At 44.5% G+C, this 15,789-nt stretch overlaps 1 long non-coding RNA gene across 1 annotated transcript in view; it reads right to left on the bottom strand.

Moving 5' to 3' along the window:
* The window catches only part of LOC307224712, a 170,319-nt gene extending 154,939 nt beyond the window's left edge, over positions 1-15,380 (bottom strand). The window contains exon 1 of the long non-coding RNA XR_013842711.1: positions 15,215-15,380. This is a non-coding gene — a long non-coding RNA (uncharacterized lncRNA). The remainder of the gene's footprint in view (positions 1-15,214) is intronic.
* Positions 15,381-15,789: the final 409 nt, after the last annotated feature.

The raw sequence follows: 15,789 nt of genomic DNA, 5'->3' as shown, positions 1-15,789 counted from the left end.
CTGCCAGCACTTCAAGAAAGTGACAAAACTTTGTCTCTTTAAATGGAGGGAAACCACAGCTGCCTTGTGGCTTGAAATTAAGTCATCTGCCACAGAAAATAAACAAACAAACAATTATTGCTGGTCTTGTGCGATTCTTTCATCACCATCTTATTTGTAGCCACCTTTCCCTAGTTAAAACCAGGGTGTTTTTCCCCCAAGTGGAACTCACCAGAATTCAGTTCTGGCACCTCTTAAGTGGGTGCCATTGCCATTCTAAGAGAACAGGGGAGACGTTCATGATGAGTTCTGGCGCCTCTTCTAGAAAAATAGCATTGGCCAAGGTGGCTTACAATGTGAGAAGATTTACATAATTGCAAAAGTAGTCATAAGCTATAAATAAAACACATCAAAAAGTGTGCAACAAATTTCCCCATAAATTGTAATACAATTTAAAAATAGACAAGAAATTAATATCAATAATGACAACAACCCCCCCCCCCAACAAAACCAGCTAAAGAATGTTCCAGCCCAAGAGTCAGCTTTTGTAGCTGGAGTCAGTCTGGCCCCGTCCCCCCAGGCCAGGTAGATAAAGGTTTGCATGGCAGAGAGCAGGGCTTCCAGAACTTGTACCCTCAAGATCACTTGAAAGGCCCGGGACTAGATCTGTCTTAATTGCCCGTTCCTCCAGCTGTGGCTGTATCCCTTGCAGGGTCTCTTAGAACGAAACTGCCCAAGCAGAAGCGCAGCAGCCAGTGAGGCCAACTGCCATCATGGCTGATTCCACCTGATGTGGCTCCTCCATCCTTTTTTGGTGGAAACTGTGAGTGAGAGGGAGTTCTAGGGCTGGTTTTCTTTGGATTTTTAAAATTATTTCATGCATTGCCTTCTCTACTTGTGCACTTGCCATTTGTGAAAGAGAGGCAGAGTCCTTTGCCGGTCAAGAGCTTTATTTTTGGTTAAGGGGAGTGATGGCAGCAGGAAAATATTAAGTGAAAATAATGGGCCTGCTGAGGGCACCAGTCTCCATGTGGGAGTGGCCCAAAGAGCCACAATAAATGTGATAATGTGTACCCCTGTAAATCCTTGAGTGTGCTTCTAGTTGAGAACTTATGGTAGCCTGTTACTTTATGAAACTGATAATTTTGCAAGATGTGCCGCCCTCATTGGGGGCAGGAAAACTGCTAATGCAGTCATACCTCATGTTGCATCTGCTTCAGGTTATGTGTTTTTGTGTTGCATCCTGAGGCAACCCGGAAGTACCGAAACGGGTTTCTTCTGGGTTTTGCCGCTCACGCATGTGCAGAAGTGCTAACATGTGCAGACTTACATGTGCCGACGTAGTGCTTCTGCTTGCGTCAGTTCCCTGTTATGGACAGGCCTCCGGAACGGATCCCGTCCATAACATGAGGTTCCGCTGTACGTAAATCACAAGATACAGCACAAAAGCTAAAACACAAGTTGCTACAACATGCACACAAAAAACTTTATGTAACGCAGTGTATTCGTGTGAAGGCCATGGAACAGGGTGGGAATCAGAGCCTAGTCAGCAGAATTAGCCAATGTTGTGCACAAGTCCAATAACTTGGAATGAGGTAATGAGAAATACTTTTATGCATATGATTGGTCTATCAATGAGGTAATGATGTACCGTATTTTTCGCTCTATAAGACGCACCAGACCATAAGACGCACCTAGTTTTTGGAGGAGGAAAACAAGAAAAAAAATATTCTGAATCTCAGAAGGCAGAAAACAAGAGGGATTGCAGCACAGTGAAAGCAGCAATCCCTCTTGCTGTTCTGGCTTCTGGGATAGCTGCACAGCCTGCATTCACTCCATAAGACGCACACACATTTCCCCTTACTTCTTAGGAGGGAAAAGTGAGTCTTATAGAGCAAAAAAGACGGTATATGACTGGTGGAAATTGAAATGCTTTGTTTGAAACTTTATAAATACTGCTGCCTGGACCACTGGGTGGGGTTGCAACCTTTGTTGAGCTATCCCATTGTAACCTATTGCTTTGCAAGAACGTTGGACACCTAACTCCTCTCGTTTCTGAGTTTTATTGGCGAACTCAGAAGATAAGGCATTTTTTGGGTTTGCTACATCCATGCTGCCCTACTGTTGGCCCAACTGGAAGAAAAAGTAGGTGGCACAGGGCTGCACAGGGACAAGTGCCCCCCCCCATTTCACTTGCCATAGCAGCCTCAAAGGAGGGGCGTTGTATGGGTGGCACCAGCCTGGCCCTTGCTGCTGGAGCAACACCCTTTGATCGCAGACTGGCTCTTGAGCCCTCCTTACCCCTCTCTCCCTAAGCCAGCCCCTTGGGGTCCGTGGAGGGTGGCATGAGAAGCATGCACTAGCCATGTGCCCTTCTATCCCAGCCCCTCAGTGAGGGCTGATCAAAGGGCGCATGGTGGCCTCCTCATGCCACCCTCCCTGAGCCATTTTGTGAGGCTGGGATCTGATCAGCACCCCTGGCCTCAAGTACACAAGAAAGGGAATGTATTAGCTGGAGTGGGGACATAGTTGAAATATATTGTGGTTGTACATGGGGTGGGCAGATAATGTCAGTTTTGGTTTCTCTCAGCTTCTCATTTTTCCAATCATAAGTTCAGTTCTTTACCTTCCTATATCATTTTGTGAATGATTTATTTTTAAATGCCATCAGGAAATTCAATCAGTTTTTTTGTTCAAATTTCTCCTACCTACCTAATCAAGTCAAATCAGAATTTATTGGTAAACCAAATACAGATTATAGCAAAAAATAATAAAACCCACTATACACATCTTTACAAAGCTGTTTTCCCCAATATAATGCATATTTGTATTTTATTTTCACTGATATATGCATATCTTTGCACACTTTGCCCCAATATTTGCAATTTTGTGCACATTACTTGACTGGAAAACTCCATTACAAAATTCAGATAGCTCTGTTTCAGTTCACACATTGTTTCATAAAATGTGAATTTGGTGAGTTCACCTTTAAATGTGAACTGGATCAAATCCCCCCTCCCTTCCTAGTCGCCAGCACCTTGTAGAAAGCCAGCTCTAGAGAGGAGAAAGAGAAACCAACAAGTTGGGGGAAGCAAGGAGATTTATACTATTGAGATTTGGTTACTTGCATATAAAAATAGCTGCTGGAAGCCCACTGATGAGAAAGGTCCCTGAACTCTACTTACAGGTAAAGCACCCATCAGGCAGATGCCATTAATAAGTCTACTTTTGCAACCATACTATTGTTTAGATTTTCCTTCTTTGCTTCCTACTGCCATCGTAATGCAATTCTGAGATCATTTCTGAGATCAAGCCATTTGTGGACAGACATGTTCCAGCCCAAGCTATTTTTCTGAGTAAAGAAGAGGTAAATGATGCTCCCTTCCCCGTCAGGCCCAACACTTTAAAAAGACTTGCTGAGCCACTAAGACAGAGCACCTCCCTTCTTCTACTTCCCCTCCGTCCCATGGTTCTGCATGAAGCAAGTGCTTCACCCTGGGCAGGTACGTCAACATGTGCTACCAAGACAGAGTGGGATATAAATATAGAAAATCAGTAGGAAATAAATGTTATCAAATTCTATTCATGGGCATTGGGGAAGTGGGAGAGGAAATGTCTGGTATCAGCACCTACTGTCTGCTTCTTCTGTCTACCATAAAGGGTAAAGGGACCCCTGACCATTAGGTCCAGTCACGGATGACTCTGGGGTTGTGGCGCTCATCTCGCTTTATTGGCCGAGGGAGCCGGCGTATAGCTTCCAGGTCATGTGGCCAGCATGACTAAGCTGCTTCTGGCGAACCAGAGCAGCACATGGAAACACCATTTACCTTCCTGTCGGAGCGGTACCTAATTTATCCACTTGCACTTTGATGTGCTTTCGAACTGCTAGGTGGGCAGGAACAGGGACTGAGCAATGGGAGGTCACCCTGTCGTGGGGATTCAAACCGCCGACCTTCTGATCGGCAGGCCCTAGACTGTGGTTTAACCGACAGCGCCACCCACATCCCTTCTGTCTACCAAACGTGCATGCATTCAAATTTTGGAAAGCGAAGCCTTCATTGGCTATGCATTTAGACGCTTCTTAAGATATCGTAACCAATTTTTGCATGATGGTTCCCAGGATCAAGGGACGCAGGTGGCGCTGTGGGTTAAAGCCTCAGCGCCTAGGACTTGCCGATCGAAAGGTCGGCGGTTCGAATCCCTGCGGCGGGGTGCGCTCCCGCTGCTCGGTCCCAGCGCCTGCCAACCTAGCAGTTCGAAAGCACCTCCGGGTGCAAGTAGATAAATAGGGACCGCTTACCAGCGGGAAGGTAAACGGCGTTTCCGTGTGCGGCTCTGGCTCGCCAGAGCAGCGATGTCACGCTGGCCACGTGACCCGGAAGTGTCTCCGGACAGCGCTGGCCCCTGGCCTCTTAAGTGAGATGGGCGCACAACCCCAGAGTCTGTCAAGACTGGCCCGTACGGGCAGGGGTACCTTTACCTTTACCTTTACTCCCAGGATCAAGGACCAGGCTATTGTCTGTGCTGTGATACAACCAGGCACCATTTAGAGTCTAGGTGGCAGACTGAACTTTTCAAAATTACAGTGATTTTGCTTTCTTGGAATTTCCAGGCTATAGCGGGTACAGGGCTGCAAGTTAGTTCTTTTATCAGAAATTTGTCCTTCTGAACTTTTAGAGTTCCTTTTCCGAGTAAGAAAGCACTCAGATGTAACTGTTTCAGGAGCCAGCAGATGGCGCTTTGGATTCAGTTATAGCTCACCTTCCCAGCTTTGCATGTGCCACGGTTTATAGGGAAGGCGGAGAATATTTGAGCATAATCTCAAATTGATGTATTACCCTATTGTAAATAGGGTAGCTCTATTGAAGTCCACTCAAGGTTAGTTTTGTATATTTGCATATTTATGATTTGAACAGCCCTGTGATCCTTGGATGAAGGGCAGTATACAAATTTAATTAATAATAATAATAATAGTAAATAGGCTGCAACTCTATACACATCTACCTGGGAGGATGCCACATAGAAATAAGTTCTACTGAATTCAGAGTGAGGTAAATATGCATAGGATTATACTGTACATCATGCACCAACCAACCAACCAACCAACCAACCAACCATCCTTCTCTTCTGCCTCATCCCAGCTCTGGCTGGCTATGAAAGGGTCACACTTATGTGTCGCTCTCTGCTGTCAATATTCTGAGGCAGTTTGAGGGGAGTGCGGTCAGCTGGCAGCCCCAGCTCCTGCCAGCTTCAGAGGTTTGAGATAAGAGCTTGCTGGGTCATTTTGAAGCATAAAGATAAAGGTAAAGGGACCCCTGACCATTAGGTCCAGTCGTGGCTGAGTTTGGGGTTGCGGCGCTCATCTCGCTTTATTGGCCAAGGGAGCCGGCGTACAGCTTCCGGGTCATGTTGCCAGCATGACTAAGCCGCTTCTGGCGAACCAGAGCAGTGCACGGAAACACCATTTACCTTCCCACTGGAGTGGTACCTATTTATCTACTTGCACTTTGACGTGCTTTCGAACTGCTAGGTTGGCAGGAGCAGGGACTGAACAACAGGAGCTCACCCCATTGCGGGGATTCGAACCACCAACCTTCTGATCGGCAAGCCCTAGGCTCTGTGGTTTAACCAACAGCGCCACCTGAAGCATGCCAGCCCCCAATTATATGCCTAGGCACCTTCCCAGTACATCCAAACTGAGCCCAATGGGGCACACATTGGGAACACTTTCTCCCGCTTTAAATAACCCCACTTGTTGGTGAAATTTTGCCATAATTTTGCAACTGTTATCAACATAATCTGAGCTCAGTTTCCAGAAGGACCACCCTGTCAGTGTGCTGCAGCCAAAGCAATGCAGTCTTGTGGCATTTAGAGATTAGCGAATTGATTAGGGCACAAGCCCGCCAGGTCTTTGTCAGGAACCTTGTTTTTGAAGCTATTCTTTTAATTCACAAATGACTACCTCTGCATGCCAGGGGTGGAAAAACTTGCTACCTAATTTCCCCCCACTTCCAAATGGGCACTCATCTGCCTGTGTTTCCCATTACTGTAGAGGATATTCTTTCGAAGGTACTGCCATCTTGTGGTAGAAAAGGAGAAGCTGTTGGCACTTCGTAAGGTCACATTAACAGGCGTTGATAGCACATCTCCGAGCTGATCAAACTATCGCTTTTAGTTCAAGCGCGATTCCTCATTCTACATGAGCACACAAACTCACTGGGCCAGTTCACACATGGTTTCTAAGCACTTGGTTATTTACCGCAGAGTCTGTTGAAAAAAAGCATTGCACTACGGTGTTAGATTTATTTTTTACATGTTTAACCCATCCTTACTTGGACACGGCTTCCCCTTTCCCCGCTGACAGGGGTTTGAGCTCACAACTCCTTGGTCAAATGCCAGGACCCTCTTCGCTACCACATCGCACTGAAATGATACCTCAGACGCAAACGGCAGTCGCCACGGGATGTTTCAGTTCTCAAGGGGTGAACTTGCATGTGCGAACCAGTCCGCTGACAGGGATGTAATAAATGCCTCTTGCAGCTGCCCTGATTTCAAGTGGCCCTGCTGTCCCGAGCAACACAAATATAGCACAAATTAATGAAGCTGCATGACTGCTAAATTAAAATTTCAGAGATGCCAAACAGAGACACTTCCTGAACAGATTTCCACAGAGAACCTGGCAATGAACTGCATCAACAGGGAAGCATTCTACTGAGGATGAGTAAAGCGACATGTACTATTTTTATACTTGAAGACATAAAAGAACAGCAAAAACCAAAGCCAGCAGTATCAGGGAAGCTGCTCTCCCTGTCTATGAGGTGCTATGAATCCCACTCTGTTAGGTGAATCAGGTACTCAGACCTGACAATTAGGATCCTGTCATGCGTTCTTCCATCTCCACTTTATTGCCCATTATTATTTATTAAATTTGCATACCCACCTTCATCCAAAGATCTCAGGGGAGTTCACAGCATAAAAATATGAGGCAGAAACACAAAATACATAGAGATAGAACTGTAAAGTTGGAAGGGATCACAAGGGTCATCAAGTCGAACCCCCAGCAATGCAAGAACAAAACAAACCAATAACCCGCCCCCCCTCCCAATAAAAGCACATTTTAAAGAATACAGGATGATAGCCAAAGGCCTGGTTGAAGAGGAACGGTTTGGCCTGGCGGCTAAAGGTGTATAAGGAAGGTGCCAGGCAAGCCTCCCTGGGGAGGGCATTTCACAAATGGGGAGCCAGCACAGAAAAGGCCCATTCTTGTGTTGCCACCCTCCGCATCTCTTGTGGAGGAGGCCATTGAGAAGGGCCTCAGATGATGATCACAGGGTCTCGGTTGGTTGGTTGGTTGGTGGTCCTTCGGCCTAATCTGATTTGGAATACTTGCAGTGAATCAAGTATTTTGGCCTTTTTTTTGTAAGGATGAATGAGGTTCCCTGCCCCCATGGCTGAGAAGAAAAAACAGTGAAATTTATTTAAACCGTAGGCATCTCTTTGCTTTCTTGAATCACAAACAGTTTTAATTGATATGCTGAACAGAGATTATATTAGATTTCTCTTCCTCAAAATGTTCCATTACTATGCTTTCAAATTTCCAAAAAGGAGATTTGAAATGAGAACATAAAATGAAGGGCAAATATATTCAGCTAATAAAATAGGTCTATATACTACTGCAGTTTCAGATAATGTACTGGAGCTTTGATTCTGCCAGGGGGATAATGTATAGAGTTCAAATTAATATAGAGTTCAAATTATCCATGCAAATTATTCAAATTACATATCATTACAGGCATTGTTGCAAGCGATGGCTTTAAAATAATATGGGCCTGATGCAATTGCACCTTTGTGCACACAGCTAGGTGCACCCAGCTTCCACCAAAGCAGAGTTCTCTGCTCAAGGAAGGACTGCCTATGGGGGAAAGGAAGTAACGGAGGAAGCTCCGGCTCATGGCGGAGAGTTACTAGGAGGCAGTGCAAAGAATGACTGGACCAGCAATGGAAAACCAGTGTCAGAAAGGATGTGTGTGTATATCCATTTAATTTGGCTGCTTGTAGTGCTGGCTGATGCTCACTGAGACTGTTAGGATGGAAGGCAGGGAGACCCACAATTGGCATGGTCAGAGTGAGTGACAGGCAGAGGACGCTCATTCCAGTTTTGTCCCCATTCTGTTCCATGTTGAGTTGCACAAGGAAGCTGATAGGCAGTGCCACCTGCTGGACTTACAAGAACACAAGAATTGTCCTGCTGGATCAGGCCAGTGGCCCATCTAGTCCAGCATCCTGTTCTCACAGTGGCCCACCAGATGCCCTCAAGGGAAACCAGGGAGCAGAACATGAGCAGAAAAGCACCCTCCCTTCTTGTGGTTTCCAACAGCTGGCATCCAGAAGCATTGCTGCCATCAGGGCTGGGAGTCATTGACACCCATCTCTTCCGAGAATTTCTCTAGCCCCCCATTAAAGCCATCCAAATGGGTAGCCAGCCCTGCCTCCTGGGGGAGCAAGGTTCATAGCTGGACTACGTGCTGCGCGAAGAAGGACTTTCTCTTATCTTGCATCTCTCCTAAATCTTCCAACATTCAGCTTCATTGTAATTAAGAAAGGCAGGTCAGGGGGCCTCTATGGGTTGCTGTGGCTACTTCACTTGTAATCCACAATTCATGATTCTGCCAAGTCCAACTGCTTCTTTGCCAGTGCTAATATAATGGAGGCGTAAGACCTTCCTTAACTATTTAGTAAGGGCCACAGGAGGGCTATAGAAAAAGCTGAAATGGAATTACTGAATTGTAGAGTTGGAAGGGACCCAAGGGACATCTAGTCCAACCCCTGCAATGGGGGAATCTCAGCTAAAGCATCCATGACAGATGACCATCCAACCTCTGCTTAAAAACCTCCAAGAAAGAAGAGTCCACAACTTCCCAAGGGAGTCCATTCTCAGTGTTGAGTTGGAATGTCCTTTCTTGCAACTTGAATCCATTGGTTCGGGGTCTACCCTCCAGAGCAGGAGAAAACAAGCTTGTTCCCTCTTCCATGGGCTAGCCCTTTAGATATTTGAAGATGGTTATCGTATCTCCTCTCACTCTTCTCTTTTCCAGGCTAACCATGCCCAACTCCTTTAACTGTTCCTTGTAAAGCTTGGTTTCCAGAATTAGAAACACACATGGAATTATATTTTTATTTATCACCCATATTGCCAAATAATTTTACCTGATGTGTGGTGAAACCCTTCTTGCCACTTGTATTATATATACTGAATGGTAAATGTGATATCAATGATTCTGATATTGATGACAAGGGCAAGCAGCTGTGAAGTATGGTCAGGTGGTACATCACTCCAGTGATAATGAACAAAATAAATAGAAAGCACATACCTGTATCTATATGCTGTAAATGCCAGAGGAACAGAGAGGTTGGTGGCAAAGCCAGTCAGCAAAACAATACTGGAAACAATTAAGAGGTTGAATGCCCCAAAAGTTTGTTTACGCAACTCCACTGGACCCAGTGCTTTTTCTCTTATCTTATATGGACAGTGCAGTGCCTGTGGCTGCATTCCTGCTGGCTCCACTTGCCAACCCCTGTTATTCCCCCCACATTTTGCCACCCCTTTCAAGTGCTCCATTTTCATCCTCACCCATTTTTCTCTCCTCCCCCCTCCTCTTCTTTTTCCTCAACTCAGGGATGCTTGACTTGAGATTCCTGCATCGCAGGGGGTTGGATTAGATAAACCTCTGGATCTCTTCCAACTCTACAGTTCTATGCATACAGACGACACAACGTCCAGCACCACAAATGTTCCAGTGGGTGTGCAATGACAACCACACACACACACACACACACACACAGAGAGAGAGAGAGAGAGAGAGAGAGAGAGAGCGCTTTTTTTCAACCAGAACTTGCCAGAACTCAGGTGTGCCTTTGCCATTATGAGAGAGCAAGGGAGGCATTCATGGTGAGTTTCAGCATCTCTTTTTCTAGAAATGTGTGTGTGTGTGTGTGTGTGTGTGTGTAGAGAGAGAGAGAGAGACAGACAGACAGACAGACAGACAGACAGACAGACAGACACAGGGTGGGGAGAGAATGGAATATCCCAACAAATATCACAACCTCAAAAATAAAAGCAACACAAAGTCAGCCATATTTGCTCCCTCATTTACTCAATCTGAACAGTTCTGTAGACACTTCTGTGCTCACTTTTATACCAAATGGACATGGACGAGACTGCTACTAAGTCTGCTTGTGCTGGCATGCCAGTTCCCAAGATACTATTTCTACCTGTTCCAATCTTATACCCTCCCCACCCCCCGACCCACCTATTTGTCTCTGAGGAAAAAATTGTACAACAGCAAACAGGGAGCCTGGTGCTAGATTGGTCCACTAATGAGTATCTTCCTCAGAATTTGCTTTAGGAGTCCAGGGATGCAGCAACTTTGAAAATGGGACCTTTCAATTTGACATATATATGAACACAGTTGGCCTTTCCTTCTGCTGCTAAAAGCAAGTGGACATGTGGCCACAGGAGACCGCGGAGAGTGAATAAACTTAAGGGAAACTCCTCTGCATAGTGATAACTAACACACATCTAAATATATAACGGCCTGTAATAATTCCTTGTTTTTAACTTTGTTCAAAGACAACGCTTAGGGCTAAGGGTTAGCCCTGTGATCTTTCTGCCATGATGAAAAAGGGGGTTTAAGTGGTGATGGCAGATGACAGCTTTTGTCTGCCTCTAGTTCCCTAAAAGCAGACAAACAGAGGGAGAAAGGAACAAAGAAACTTATTAATTATTGCATGTGAAGCAAAAAGGCCTGGAACTGCTAGCGCACATTATCTGAATTTAAATATTCTTCATCAGTGCTGCTATTATATGAGCTTGGAGTCTTCTATTCTGCCACTTCTTGCCCTCTAGAATTTTGCTGTACTTTGGCATCAGCATAATGGTATTCCGTATTTTAATATGCAGAAGTAGTTGAAATAAAGAGGCAATGGGAGTGGTCATAAACGAGCAGGCAAAAGAAGAAAGGAGAATGGAGAAAGGAACAGGGGAATTTTTATCAGGACAATGGAAACCTTGTCCTTTTGTTTCCTTGCTCACTCCTGCCTATGCCAGCATTCAGTCCTAAAAGGAGTCTCTTTTGTCTTGCTACGTTTCCCCACGGATTTAGGGTATGTTCATATTTGGGGACGCAGGTGGCGCTGTGGGTTAAAGCCTCAGCGCCTAGGACTTGCCGATCGAAAGGTCGGCGGTTCGAATCCCTGCGGCGGGGTGCGCTCCCGCTGCTCGGTCCCAGCGCCTGCCAACCTAGCAGTTCGAAAGCACCTCCGGGTGCAAGTAGATAAATAGGGACCGCTTACCAGCGGGAAAGTAAACGGCGTTTCCGTGTGCGGCTCTGGCTCGCCAGATGCAGCTTTGTCACGCTGGCCACGTGACCCGGAAGTGTCTCCGGACAGCGCTGGCCCCTGGCCTCTTAAGTGAGATGGGCGCACAACCCCAGAGTCTGTCAAGACTGGCCCGTACGGGCAGGGGTACCTTTACCTTTACCTTTACATATTTGCAGCTTAAAATAATAGAATTCTAGAGTTGGAAGGGACCCTGAGCGTCATCTAGTCCAAGCCCCTGCAATGCAGGAATATGCAGCTGTCCTTTATGAGGACTGAACCTGCAACCCTGGCATTGTCAGCACCAGGCTCTAAACAGCTGAGCTATTGGTGGACAGTGAAGTCATTCCCACACCTGCAGGGGGGTTGGACTAGATGGCCCTTGGGGGGGTTCCTTCCAACTCTATTATTCTATGTCTTTGGAATGTGACACTCAGACAGGTGCAAAAGTGTCATGGTGGACTATAGATGGTTCACTTTCTGGTATATTTAAGGACTTATGGGCCTGCTGGGAAAACTTTTTAAGTCTAAGAATTGGAACATTTTGTCTCACTATAGGTAATTAAATGTTCTTAAAATGCAAAAAGAGTTGATTTTACTTTTTGGCATTATGTCCCTAGAATTAAAAAAAAGAAGCTCTCTTTCTTTTTTTGAAAAGAAACTAGCAAATTAACTTTGATAGCTTAGAAAATCGTAAAGGTTGGAGTTTCTTTTCATTCCTGCCCTTTTATTCTCCTTACAAAATGGCTTTCACCTCTTGTTTTTGTTCCATGCTATTGTTCGTTTCCTCCCTTTTTTATAATAAACAGTGCTGTTACGTAACCATTTCCTTGAGTCCACTGACACAGGACACCTGGCTTCTTGCCATATCCCTTTCAGCAAAATGGTTCAGTAAGTGTTGTATTAGTGTGCCCTTGAAAACAGAAGCTCATGACCACAAAACTGGTTCTGAACTTTGAACATTAGATGGTTGGAAGCAGTGTCAGTGTTTGGGTTTTTTATAGTCAAAAACCCTTCTTAATAAAATCTGAGTAGCTGACAGTTCTTCTAGTTGCTGACAAAAGACTTAGGCTGCATCTACACTGACCTGTTTAACATTATTAGAATAATATTAGATAAAACATCACAGGACATACTTGTTAATTAAAGCATTTTTTACCTTGTCCCACCCCCCCATCAAAAGGCTATCGCTGATTGCTCTCCTGCGCCCTTTGGTGTCACATTTTAATAATGCATAATGAGCATTAAAAGTAGGACGTCATACGTTATCAAAACCATTCCTTAACCCTTCCTTAATGTTAAACCCACGAGTGTCGATCCACCCTTAAATTATTTCCTTCAGTTAGCAAATTTTGAGAAGTGAAGCATAATGCTCAAGCACTAGTATAAATGAAATTGGCACAATGTGGGAATTTTCACTTCATTCCTAAGCGTTTGACCACGTTATGTGTGCTCATGTGGGAAGCAGATGGCTCTAGCTGCTTAGAGACAGACCTAAAGAGCCAAGGAAGGATACAAAAGTCTGATGTTTGCTGCCTCCTGCCTTTCAAACAGCAGCCGCCGCCACCACTGTCATGTTTTTCAGAGCACTTTCCCATGAGAAACCTTGATTTCCTCCTCCCAGTTTTTCTCTCTTGTCTGACTCTCCAGCATGCTGATAGTGGCTAAAGATGGCCGTACACATGAAGCCAAGTAAATGTGCCACAAACACTGCTACCAAACTGGAATACCATTAGTTATGGTGACCCCCGGATTATAACTAAATACAAAAGATGTGGTCTGAGTCTAGCAGAGAAACTGGCATGAAATATACCTTAAATGCATTGCTGATTCTGCCGCCACAAAACCTCTCAACTTTTCTCCTAAAAGTATTCAGTGTTAAATGCAAATCAGCTCTTGGGTCAGCTCTCCCTGTCTCCCTCAGAGCTTTATTAGAAGAAGGAAACATTCTAGCTTTCATCTCCTTCCTCAATGTATTGATAAAACATTTCTGAGATGTTTAGAGGACTGCTTGAGCTATCATTTGGGTTCAACCTGTTGCCTCTAAACAAGAGTCTTTGCCAAATAAATAATTTTCATTGCCCCTTTGGGGCCTATCTCTTTCTTCTGACAGAAGTATCTTCATCAACCCCCCCCCCCCCAGTTAAGTGCCCTCATTGAAAATATTTTTCATCTTTTTGAACTGTGCATTGTTCTGTGGAAGTAGTGATTGCATTTCATTCTATTTTTAATTGTACCAACTTTAATTAGTAGCAGGATTTAATTGTACCGAGTTGTTTTTTAGGAGAGAATGTGTAATTCAGGTACACAGTTGGATTAAAGGAATCAGTGTTTATTCTGGGATTTAAGAATCACCAGTGTTGATTAATATTTATAAGGAGACCAGACAAGTGCTTTGGTCTGGTCTTTGGAAATTAATTAAATTTTTATAAGAGTGTTTATAGGTGATTTAGTGAATCACATTGCAGTCAAGGAAAGCAAAGATACAGGATTTTAATATGCCACAAATGTTTGAGTTTTCTTTTTATTATATGGTATATTACAATCAAATATAAATTTTCCCATATGCGATTTGGCTTCCAGTGCAAGGAGCAGGGAATAGGCTCATGAGAATACCCACCCGTCCCATGATATCAGATTCTCCTAGTTTTAATATTCTATCATCATTTCTTGTTATCTCCTGATATTCCTGATAAAACACTTTGCTTTTATTGACACAATGAAACAGTATTTATTGGAAAAGGAAAAGGAAAACCCACCATGTACATGGCCACTGTTGGGTTGGCAGGTGCTGGAATAGTGGCTCTGCTCCATCATACGATTCTTATAGCACATTCCGATACATGTTTATTCAAAAGTAAATCCTATTTGAAAAGGGCTTATTGACAGGTATGTGGACACTGAACTATAGCAAAGTCAGGTAGGTAGCCATGTTGATCTGACGCAGTCAATATATATGTAGATGTCCAGTACCACCTTAAAAACCAACCAAGAACAAACTTAGTTGGTCTCTAAGGTGCTACTGGACATATTGATAGATAGATAGATGATAGATAGATAGATGATAGATATATTAACAAAGTCATTAGCATTCATATGAAACTGTTAACCTTTCAATTCTAGACTCTGGCAGAAGAAACAGACAATGAAAACCAAATAGCTGCCATCTCGCCCTTATCATGTCTGTACATTTATGTTTGTACATAAATCCATTATGTGGATTGCTGAATACATAAAGGTAAAGGTAAAGGGATCCCTGACCGTTAGATCCAGTCGCGGACGACTGGGGTTGCATAGCTCATCTCGCTTTATTGGCCGAGGGAGCCGGCGTACAGCTTCTGGGTCATGTAGCCAGCATGACTAAGCCGCTTCTGGCGAACCAGAGCAGCTCACGGAAATGCCGTTTACCTTCCCGCCGGAGCGGGACCTATTTATCGACTTGCACTGCATGCTTTCAAACTCCTAGGTTGGCAGGAGCTGGGATCAAGCAATGGGAGCTCACCCCATCACAGGGATTCGAACCGCCGACCTTCTGTTCGGCAAGGCCTAGGCTCTGTGGTTTAACCCACAGCGCCACCCGGGTCCCTGCTGAATATATATATATAGAGAGAGAGAGAGTAAAAGGGGCCAAAAAGTGGAGAAATCACCCAGGAAGGGCTGTCCAGATTCTTGCAGAATCATTCCCAGAGCTGGGTAAACAAGGTGGGGGGCTTAAAAAGCTCTCCATCTTGTTGTAGGTGCAGAGATACTGAAGGCATTGAAAAGACTGTTCATGTATGCTACTACATACATGTAGTATGCAGCTGCTGGGTGACCTTGGGCCAGTCACACTTCTCTGAAGTCTCTCAGCCCCACTCACCTCGTAGAGTGTTTGTTGTGGGGGAGGAAGGGAAAGGAGAATGTTAGCCGGTTTGAAACTCCTTCAGGTAGTGATAAAGTGGGATATCAAATCCAAACTACTACTCTTCTTCTTCTTCTTCTTCTTCTTCTTCTTCTTCTTCTTCTTCTTCTGCTGCTGCTGCTGCTGCTGCAAGGATGCTGCTGGCCCAGAGATGGGAATAGGATAAGATACCTACAAAAGCAGACTGGCAGATGAAACTACTAGAGTAGCAGAGATGGCAAGTTTGACCGGGAAAATCAGAAACCAGGAGGATCAAAACTTCAGTATAGACACATGGGACAAATATAGACTGTATCTAAAAGAACATTGTAAACATTTGAACTTTTTGGCATGCTTTAAATAACTCTTGCAATGTCACAAAGACTTTGGATATAATGGAGGACTGAAATTTGGATGAATTTATAATATGCAGTTGACAAAGGTATTTAAAGAACCCGCGGAGGGGGGGAGGGAAGTCCTAAGATTCAGAAGAATCTTGTTTTAATTTGAATATTTGCAAGAATATTATTTGTGTGAATGAACTTGTAAAATAA

The sequence above is a fragment of the Podarcis cretensis genome (assembly GCF_951804945.1).
Source record: "Podarcis cretensis genome assembly, chromosome: 9".
Taxonomy (NCBI): domain Eukaryota; kingdom Metazoa; phylum Chordata; class Lepidosauria; order Squamata; family Lacertidae; genus Podarcis; species Podarcis cretensis.
This window is presented reverse-complemented; position numbering and strand designations above follow the sequence as displayed.